Source organism: Heteronotia binoei, chromosome 4 (genome assembly GCF_032191835.1).
Source record: "Heteronotia binoei isolate CCM8104 ecotype False Entrance Well chromosome 4, APGP_CSIRO_Hbin_v1, whole genome shotgun sequence".
NCBI lineage: Eukaryota > Metazoa > Chordata > Lepidosauria > Squamata > Gekkonidae > Heteronotia > Heteronotia binoei.
The window spans coordinates 152,754,792-152,766,411 of record NC_083226.1 but is presented as its reverse complement, the minus strand read 5'-3'; positions in this window follow the sequence as shown (position 1 = coordinate 152,766,411).

Sequence of the window (11,620 nt, the reverse complement as noted above, 5' to 3'; positions counted from 1 at the left end):
ATTTTAATGCTAGTAGCTCACAACTTTAATACCAGTAACTCACAAAGTAGAATTTTTGCTCACAAGATTCAGCAGCTTAGAGGGAACATTGGTAGAGACCTCCTGGAATTACATCTGATCTCCAGGTGGTAGAGATCAGTTCCCCAGGAGAAAGTGGCTGCTTTGGCAGGTGTACTGCATGACATTATGGTCCCTCCTCACCCAAACCACCTTCACCAGACTCCAATCCCCAAATCTCCAGAAATTTCCCAACCTGGAGATGGCAACCCTAGATCAGTGTGGGATATACTTGTCCTCTCACCTGTCCTGGCACTGTTTACATAGTCTTCCTTCCCTGATTCAAAGGAGCCATTCATCCTAGCACCCAGAAAGGGGGAAGGAAAAGAAACAGATGAAGCAAAAAATAAAGGTTCGGCGTTCAGTCCAAAGACTTTAGAGTACTTTTTTTTGTTTAAACCACTAGATGAACTGAACAGGAGCAATGTTCCCTCTAAACTGCAGGATCTTGTGAGCAAAAACTCTACTTTGTGAGCTCCTGGCATTAAAGTTGTGAGCTACTGCATCAATTATTGTGCTCTGGGGTCATCCTTCCTGATCTAAGACAAAAATGTGTGAGCTGGAGGCTAAAAATCTGTGAGCTAGCTCACACTAACTCAGCTTAGAGGGAACATTGGTTGCAAGGTGCTTACTGCACTTACATGTTGTTCTGCCCCCATTTTAAAACTGGAACACCCACCCTTCCTATTTAGCCAGGGCAGCTGTGTTTTTCTGGCACCTGCCCCTGGCAAACCACAGTCTCTACATTTGCTGTTGGGGAACATCTAATTCTGCTAATGTGATTTGCTAAAATAATAACAAGCTTCCATAAAGGTTTGGCATTTGCCACCTGGAGTTCAGTCCCACCCCACCCTACCCTAATTGCAAACAGCTCACAAAAAGAGGTGGCTGCACACACCTGAATTCCAGTGGTGAATTTGCAGCTTGGGGTTCAGATATGCAGCCAGTGGTTGCCTCTCTCCCACTCGTGCAAGATTTAAAGGGCCCTCCAGCTGATCCATGCTCCCGTGGATCAGCTGGAGGGCTCTTTCAATCTCACAAGAGGAGAAGGAGAGAAGTGGCCACCTGGTGGTTCAACTGGGTGGCAGTTGGCTGGAGCCTGTGAAATCAGGGGATCCCCACCCCCCACCTAGGGACTGGCATCGTAGATGGACATATGATTTCAGCTTTAGTTTAGAGAAGAGACCATGGATCACTGGTAGAGGCACTGTTTTGCAAGCAGAGGATCCCTGGTTGCCTCTCCAATATCTCCAGTTAAATACATCATAAACAGGAAGGAAGGGAGGAAGATGGGAGGAGGGAGAGAGAGGTGGAAATAAAGCAACTTTAACTTTAAATGCATTCTCCAAGCCAGCCAATAGGGTGGTGGAGGCTTTGAGAGCCACACAATATGCACCCGAGCCACAGTTTGGCCACCCCTGGAGTAGAGTGACAGTCCCCTGCCTGAGGTTCTGTGTGTTAACTGTTCAGCTGAATCCTTGGCTACAGGTATTGAAACAACAATCATTGTGGTATAAGATAAAGGAGCCTAAGGTTTGAATCGATGGTCTGCCATGGAAGCTTGCTGAGTGATCTTGGGCTGGTCACATACTTGCAGTCTAGCCTACCGCACAGGGTTGTTGTGTGGGTAATGTGAAGCAGAGAATGATGTAAGCAGTTTTGGGTCCCTACTGGGGAGAAAAGTGAGGTATAAATGAAATAAATACACAAATAAATAGGTAAATAAATGTCTTCCACAAATTGCGTAATCTAACACTGCCCTCTTTGATAATTAGCCAGGAAAAGTGCACTTGTTTTGCCCTGGTTGGAGGAACGGGTGACTTCGAGCTTTCCCAGTAGTGCAGTCACCAAGGGGGTGTGGCCCTAGAAGGCATTTAATTCCTGGTCAACCCCCCCCCCCCTCTTTGCTGATGGGCTTGGCCTGAAGGATGGCACCTAATGGCAGCTCCAACAAGCTGAGTACTACTTTGGAAACAAAAGAATAGTGGATAGAACAGTGATTTATTCTCTTTATTCTCTATTTGTTTTAATTTCTTCTTGATCAGAGGATCATGCCTGATAAAATGCTGAAAGATCTGTGATTTGCCTCTAGGTTCCTTATATGGTTTTCCCACCTGGAAGAATGGCAGCTACAGTTTTTGGTGAGGTTGAGAAAATGGGGCCGGTGGGAAAGAGCGAATCTTTCCTCCTCCAGTGCCATGCCTCCACTTCAAATCAAAGAGCACTGCCCCTGCTGTTCAGTCAGCAAAGAAGGGCTCCACCAAATCTATTCATGGATATTTTAGCATCTCATCTGGCTTGAGTTGGAATCTCCAAATGAAATAAAGAAATAACTGGTCCAGTAGTTTTTGGAAGCAAAGCTACTCTCAAGGAATGAAATCTTATTGCTGTGGATTAAACCAAATCTAGCCTTTCACAAGGAAGAAAATTGCTCCTGGGCATGTTTCACACAAACACAAGGCAAAGTGGATTCATTTTCTTCGCTTATCTAACCAGCCTCCGGTGTCCAAGGATTTTTAGAGTTGTTCACAAAGAGGAAACCTTTGGACAAATAGTGGGGGGTTTGGGAGCAACAACCTTGAGAAATGTCCATCCAGAATAAATCTTTCGAAGCACATCAGAAGATGAGGGAGAGAATCATGTAAGGGGGCCTTTGTTTTCTGGACTCATCAGTGTCCTAACAAGGGTGCCATTGAGTGCTTTTGACTGTGGAGTGTCATGTGGAGATTCTTTAAGGAAGAAAGGAGAAGACTGCCTGAAGGAAGACTGCTTTTAGAAAGATTCAAGTTGAATTTATAGTATCTGAATAGTGTAGTATAATGGTTAAGAAACTGAGTTGCAGAGCCCCCATTTTAGACGTCATTCCAGTCAGGGACATGTTGGGTAGGCACAGGTCAAACTCCTAATCTGAAGCACAGGAAGACCAAAATTCACTAATAAATCAACCTTCCTAGACTGAAATCACAGGTGCATTGTACAGCATCGACATCCACTTGTACTGTATGTCAGTCTTCCTGCTTGGGTATCCTCTCTCCATGAAGAAAGCCAACACAAGCACCTTGAGATTTGCCTTTCTGTTTTTCACGTGTGTAATAAATGTGTGTTTAAAACTATACACTCTTCACACATGCACACGAACAAGCAGGGAGAAAGTATAAGGCATGGATTTGGTCTCAGACAAACTATTCTCTCTCAGCCTCATACCACTCCCTCCCCCAAATCCTTGTCACTGACATATTATAGGACAACCATTAGGATTGAGATAATATATGTGAAAAACTTTGAGCATCTGAATATGTGTTATATAGATTCTGAATCCAGAATACCAGCAGCAACTATAAAAACATGCAAAGGGCAGTGGGAGAAATCCTAAGCAGATCTACACAGAAGTAAGTCATGTTTTATTTAGCACTGGGAGGCTTCCCCCAATAGGAGATGGGACTTACTGAACCAGTGATCTTCCAATGTTACTATGTCACTTCCTGCTACATAAAGAGAAGTGGCATCATCTCATCACAGGATGTTCTAGGATTCACCTGAAACTCTGTGGTAAAACCATAATGTATTCAGTGAATCCTAGAGTAACTCACAATGTGGTGATGTCACTTCCAGTTACATAGCTGGAAGTGTTGTTGTGGCACTGGAAGGTTGCCATTTCTCACAACTATTTCCCACCCTATTGAGTGCTGACAGGAGATGGGCAAATGACAACCCTGGTTTTGGGATTACTCCTAGGAAAGTGTTCTTAGGATTGCAACCAATGTCTGCTTTATTTATAGAATATGCATTAAGTACTGTCACGGCTTCCTGGATTTTGTGACTGGCTGAAAGCAAGGTTGCTCCAGCTCAAATATAATGCTTGTGAGCCCTATTTGTATCAATAGGATTGTTATAGGATAGCTGGAAGAGATTCATGTTACTTAAAATTGTTTTAAGAATAGGATATGAACAATAATATGCACAGCCAACTTTTTATTGCACAATAACCACAGTCACAACTGGAACTAATAGTGTGAAAGAGACTCAACTGTGCTTTTTAGTATTAAAAGTCTCAAAGGAAAACTCTGAGTTCAGAAGAACAGTGTCTGGCACATTTGAGAATGGCAAAGATCGGATATGGCAAGATAATGAAATGAAGTTTTATGCTAGACTGACATAGATAAGATAAGCCACATTATCTTTATATGACAACGTGCACTTTTCTGAACAGAAAATATGCCAATGTTCAGACAACTCATCAGGAAAAATGCTAATCTCAAATTCTTATCATTTTGATAGTTTTGCATCAGGTTTTCAGCAGGCCCATAAACTGCTGAGACACCAAGATGAATGACCTGAGGCCTGCTGGGGCACAATAATCCTACTTTTCTGTCTTTTTGTGAAACAAAAGAAAAACACAACTGGTGGATGCTGGGTTGCTCATAGCTCAGACATGCAAGCCACATTTTGCAGGCACAGTTCCATGCCTGTATCTGCAGCCACCAGCTGACTCAAGGTTCTCAGGAGTGTCTCTGGTTATTGCATGCCATATATTGGGTCTAGATCATGATGTTCCTGGTTGTTAAGCTGTTCTTTTATTAAGAACATAAGACCATTCCTGCTGGATCAAACCAGTGGTCCATCTAGTCCAGCATCCAGTCTCACACAGTGGCCAACCAGTTCCTTTGGACGACCAACAACAGGGCATAGGGACTGAGGCCTACCCCTAATGTCTCCTGGCTCTGGGATTCAGAGGCTTAGTGCCTCTGAATGTGGAGGTTACCTTCAGTCACCAATGGCTAGTAGCCGTTGATAGACTTGTCCTCCATGAATTGGATAAGCATATGGAGCAGAGGTCCATCAGCGGCTATTAGCCACAGCGTATTGTTGGAACTCTGTCTGGGGCAGTGATACTCTGTATTCTTGATGCTTGCAGGGGGGGCGGGGGCACAGTGGGAGGACTTCTAGTGTCCCGGCCCCACTGGTGGATCTCCTGATGGCACTTAGGTTTTTTGGCCACTGTGTGACACAGTGTTGAACTGGATGGGCAACTGGCCTGATCCAACATGCTTCTCTTATGTTCTTGTATTCTTATGTTAATTTATCTATTGGGTGCATGTCTGAAAGTATATCAGTTTGTATTGGGTTTATATAAAGTATGTTGGTGTGGGAAAAGGTGGTCTAAATTTTTTATAAAAAAAACATGTAAAGAAAGCCTGGTAACCTTTACGCAGAGCATTCCTTCTAGAAAAGTGGAAATTAAGTTTAAAACCACCCATTTAATATAAAATATTACAAAAATCACATGGCAGTTTTTCAGGTTACACAATCGTTTGCTTCATAGGTCATAACATGTGCAAGCAGCTGTGTGGTGATCCACTGGGCACACAAAATGTACAGCACCTGTTTACCAGAGGCAATCTTGCTGATATGTTCAGACTCAGCCAGTCCAATTCCCAGCTCCGAGATACCAAGATTCCTATCAAGCAGCTGTTCTTCTTTTCCTGGCTTGAAGTCAGCTTCAGTTATATCCAAGGAAGGTCATGTTGGCAACAGGTCAACTTCATATTGTAATATAGTTGAGAATTGCACATTGATATAACACTGATCCATGTGCGACATAAACAGGCCTCAGATTCAGCGCAGCTCCTGAACCTTTCTGAGAGTTCCACCTCCCCCTTCCCACCTTGTCCACTGAATAGAAGGTGCAGCTGCATAACAATCCCTGGATGAGCTCCCCACCTATTATGTCCACAACCCCTGGACATAACTGTACACAGAATGGTGTGAAATTCACATTATTTGTGAGATCTGAAACTGGATCCATACTTGGATTTCTGTCATTCTGCCTCCATATTACTTAGGAATAAATATAGTTCATTCACTCAGTGTTTACCAAGAATCCAACTTTTACAACCCAGTGCTCTTTAGTATTTTTTTTTTGTTACTCTTGCTTCTTTTTTTACTTGATTTTATTTAAAATGCAGTACGTTGCAGCAATACTGTTGCTTCAAAGGGCTAGTATCTCTTTAAATTCCTCCCTCCCTTCTGTTGTTTTTTTAAAAAGCTTTAGCTTCTCAGCTTTATTAATTAAGTCTTGTATACTCAGTTCTGGAGGAGATAGAGTAATTACTCTTTTCTTTCTACAACAAAAGCAACCGGTCATCAGTTTTCTGTTATTTATATTTATGACCATGGTGCAATTAAAAATGGTGACCATGAAAGTCGGAAAAATGGCAAGCAGTCACTAAGCTGCAAAGGAAACAGCAGTAATTAAGCCCCCCGCCCAAACAAAGGAACTGATTAAAGATCCATTCAGGAATGCAGTGGCTAATGTCAGTTGGTAGGAAGTAATTAACACATCCACGTGCATCTCAGGGAACTAGGGTTGCTAGCACAAGAATCGCAACTGGTAGAAGACTCGCCACTGGCAATGTGCTGATGTCACTTCTGGCACCACTGGAAGTAATGTCAATACATTGCCAGGAGCACTCTATGGTTTAACCACAGGGTGTTGGCTGAACGTTAGAGTGTCACTGGTGATGTCCTGATGTCACTTCCTGTTGTGCCAGAAGTGATGTCAGCAAGTCCAGACATTAGCCATCCTCCCCCATTCCCCTCTCATTTTTCTCTCACTGCCCAGCTGAGCAGCAGTGGGAAGGGCCCGCTGAGTGTGGGGATTTGGCAACCTTACATGGAATATATGGATTGCCCCAATGGTCCAAATGGTGCTCTGGGCTGTTTCAATTCAGGAAAATGGGGGAAGGAGACTGGACGCCCTTCTCCATATACAATGCAGTTCTGATCCAAATTGGGGACCCCATATGTAGGGACTGAGGGCTCCCAACAATTCCTATCTGTTACAAATGATGGGGACCCCAAACCCATCTTGTATACTCTCCATGTTAATTGGAACAAAGATGCAGGTCTCTTTGGAGGCCAGTGAGTTATGTGATCTTTTCCCATACTATGTTTGTGCTGGATGTGACTGGGCTGAGAGGTTGAACCCCTCTCTTCCAGCATGAAGAGCCACTGAAATCCTCACCCTTCAGGATTACTTTTTAGTGTTAAAGCAAAACCATGAAGTCTGACCACTGGTCTTTCATGTAATGTGCAGTTTTGTCCTTAGTCTTCATGTCTGGGAATTAACATATCCAGTTGTCCCCTATACAGGATAACTCAAGGATCAGAAGTTCATAAAACCTACTGCAGGATCAACCTCCAAAAAACCTCATCCGACCAGGGCTGGTGCTAAGGGATCTGCCGCTAGAGGGAGACCCCCGTGCCGTGCACACCCCTCCAGCTCGAGAGCACCCGGGACTGAAAGAAGCCCCACATTGTTTCTGCTTGCTGAGGGGCTGGAAGATTTCTGCAACCCCTCAGGAAGCAGAAACAACATGTCCCCGAAGAGCCAGTGCCCTAAGCAGCTGCCGAATGTTGCCTAATGGACGCGCCAGCTCTGCATCTGACAGAATCCAGAGTGCTACAAGGCAAGCACACACGCACAATGGAAAGAAGCCTACAGAACAAAGAGTTCCAAAATACTTAAGTATGTTGAGTAGTGCACAGTGGGTGGGTGGAATCCAATAACTTCAAAGTCACCAGCCAGTCTGATCTAGAAGAAGATTCCACACACGTGGGGAGAAATATATTCAACCACAAGGCAGTTGTGGCAGATAAGTCAGCTATTCCTGAAGGTCAGTTAAGGTGACCTCAAAAGACATTTCTCAGAAACAGCCCATTAATAAGTTAATGATTTATATTCCAGAGAATAAGGTGGTTCTGTAATCTGCTAGCAAAGAATGGTAACACAAACACAGGCTGAACAAGTTTGGGAATGGGGTCTTGTCTCTCTGTCTTTGCACTTACACATAATATAGTTAGCTAAATACAGGTGACTGAAGAGTTAGAGGGGCATTCCCAGCTAGCCTCATGGCAACATAAGTCTTTTTTACAGAACAGATATCAATTCAGTCAGTGACATACATAGCATGCTGTAGTGACCCATTCAATATTTGTTCATCTGATGACATGAATAGCCTTGCTCTTTGAGTTGTGTAACATCTCAAAGAGCAGAGGTCCATCAGTGGCTATTAGCCACAGGGTATAAACGGAACTCTATGTCTGGGGCAGTGATGATCTGTATTCTTGGTGCTTGGCAGGGCAACAGTAGGAGGGCTACTAGTGCCCCACTAGTGGACCTTCTGATGACCCCTGTTGTTGTTGCCACTATGTGACAGAGTGTTGGACTGGATGGGCCACTGGCTTGATCCAACATGGCTTCTCTTATGTAACAACACATTTGCACAATTTGTATGCATAGAGTAAGATTGGACTACTATCATCTTGAGATTGAACTACTGTAATGCCCTCTACGTGGGGCTGCCCTTGTCATGAACCCGGAAACTACAGCTAGGGCAGAACGCAGCGGCTAGGCTGTTACTGGAGCTGCCCAGGTGGGAGCACATACAGCCGGCTGCGCCGGCTGCCAATAGTATACCAGATTCACTACAAGGTGCTGGTCATTACCTTTAAAGCCCCTTATGGCCGAGGACCTGCCTACCTGAGGGACCGTCTGTCCTCACATGTTCCCCAGAGGGTACTCAGATCAGGAGCTCAACATCTCTTAGTGATCCCCGGGCCAAAAGAGGCGAGATTGACGACTGCTGGGGATTGTGCCTTCTCAGTAGCAGCCCCCTACTGGTGGAATCAGCTGTCGGAAGAGGTTAGGACCTTGCGGGACCTCACTCAGTTCCACAAGGCCTGTAAGACCATACTCTTCCAGCTTGCTTTCAGCTGACTTTTGAGACCTATAACAGCAGGAGGAATCCAGGAAATACTGACACCAGGGTAACTGAATAATACCAAAATGTTATTAGCACTAACTGTTTTAAATTGTTTTATTAGTTGACTGCTTTTATTATGAGGTACCAATGTGTTAGTCTTTTATTGTTATTATGACCAATGTTGTAAGCTGCCCTGAGCCTGCCTTGGTGGGGAGGGCGGGGTATAAATTTAATAAACTAAATTAAACTAAACTAAACTAAGATGGTAAGTACAGTTAGCTGCTTGGGATCAGCTCCCAATACATGGCTGGCAGTTGAAAAGAACTTCAGTCCTGCTGAAATTAAGAGGAAGGGACACCCAGTCCTATGTGACAATTTCACTGTAAAAGCTGAAGTAGCATCCTAGAAAAAACAGGTTGCCCAGCTCAGCTCCACATACCTCTACCAACCCCTCAGGCCCTATATGAACTTGCTTGCATTGGCATGCCCACTTGGTTTGGCACCACAAGCCCCCAGTGGTTCTTACATCCTTCCTCTGGTCTCTCAGATGCTCACCACAGCAGTTTGGCATGCAAGGGAGCATGAAGAAGAAGATATTGGATTTATATCCCGCCTTCCACTCCAAAGAGTCTTAGAGCGGCTCACAATCTCCTTTACCTTCCTCCCCCACAACAGACACCCTGTGAGGTGGGTGGGCTGGAGAGGGCTCTCACAGCAGCTGCCCTTTCAAGGACAACCTCTGCCAGAGCTATGGCTCACCCAAGGCCATTCCAGCAGGTGCAAGTGGAGGAGTGGGGAATCAAACCCGGTTCTCCCAGATAAGAGTCCACACACTTAACCACTACACCAAACTGGCATGATGTGGCCATAGCCGTTACTGCTGCAATGGCTTGTTGCAGGTACCAGTGCAAGGGACCAAAGTCTATTATGGCAGCAGAATCAGAGAGCTCAAGGCTCCTTGAGTTGGGGTCAACAATCTGATTCAAGAGGCCGCTAGTTTGCTGCAATCTACTAGTTTGCGAAAGCCAGGGATTCAGAGAAACTAGTGAGCATGGCAATCAACTGTAAGCATGTTAATGCACTATAGTGCCATAGCAACTACTGGTTTTTAAACACACCTCCTCCCCCAAAGCCCTCTGGTAGCATGGAGGAAAAAATGGCAGCTGTGGGACACCAAGGCAAAGAGAATGGTACGAACATATGGACATATGAAGCTGCCTTATACTGAATCAGACCCTTGGTCCATCAAAGTCAGTATTGTCTACTCAGACTGGCAGCAGCTCTCCAGGGTCTCAAGCTGAGGTTTTTCATGCCTATTTGCCTGGACCCTTTTTTGGAGATGCCAGGGATTGGACCTGGGACCTTCTGCTTCCCAAGCAAATGCTCTACCACTGAGCCACCATCCCTCCCCAAATGCCGGTGGGACCTTCTAAAAGGTGCACCATCTTCTCCAGGCAGCTTGCTAATGCACGTGGACTGTATCCTTCTTGGAAAGAGTGTACCGAACCAGGTTTTAGAAGAGAATGAACCAAGGATGGGGAAAACCTAGAAAAGTGGACAGTTTAGAGGACAACACTGTGTGGATGGTACAATAAAAAAGGACCCCAAGATGGAGAAAAATTTCCATGTGGGTATAGATAACTAGAATGACTTTCTTCTAATGCAATGCAGAAATGGACTCTCATTTGAAGAAGCCCAGAATTGTGTTATTCCTATTGTTGCGACAACAGACTGCCCCAGCTACCCCTTTGGAATTAGTTCTCAAAGTTACTGGGTTCTTTGCTTTATAAAATGATTTTTTTGCATCATTTCACACCAGTGCTTTCCAACTTGTTACAGTGGCAATGTGACTGCATTTCCCAGGTTGTTCCCTCATTTTGTTGGGAGCCACAGAACAGGCATACCTTTTATCGGAGCAGTGAAGCTGCTTAAAAACAAGACAATTTTGCCATCTTTAAAATAATAAGGCTTCAGGAAAAAAAGGAAGGAAACAACTGATCCATTGAACATAGGACATAAAAGTTCTATAGTTACTACAAATTAGCAGATTGATGCTAACGGTGGGGAACTCTGCAAACTTTAATCAGAATGAACCCCCTTCTAAAAACTATTGCAGTCAATAGACCTGGAAAGGTGAAACTCTGCGTAGTATTGCCCTGTTATTGTGAGAACAGTTCGCCAATAGGGCAAGCTGCAAAAAGACAGCATGTGGAATCCCAATCTGCAGAGACTTTGAAGAAAAGGATGGCACTCAAGCTATGCTTTATGTCACAGGGTTGTCAAACTCACTCGTTATGAAGGCTGGATCTGACATAAATGAGATCTTGTTGAGCCGGACCATGTCGGGTTGGACCAAGCCATGTCAGGACGGGCCATGTGTATACCTATTTAAGATTAGGTAACAGAGATATAAATTTTATGAAGAACACAGATAAACACAAATATATATTTTTAAAAACTTAAAACATGCTTAAAATGTTAGCATCCATCGGTCTTAAAGGTGCTTTCTTTGTATTTCTCCATGGGATCCAGGGAACTGGGCAAAGGAAGCTCTGGCTCTTTCCTTCCTTCCCCAGGGAGAAGGAAGCATATGACAGCCAGTTGCTTGGGGGCCTGATAGGAGACCTCCAGGGCCCTGATTCGGCCCCCGAACAGCATGTTTGACACCCCTGCATGATGTCCTGCCTCTGGGACAGAGCTTGGTTGGGAAAATTAATCAGCTGGGTCGGCTCCCAGCTCTTAGATGATGTATGATTTAGGCATTAAAAGTTCAGATCAAAGTAAATAGTACAGGGAGT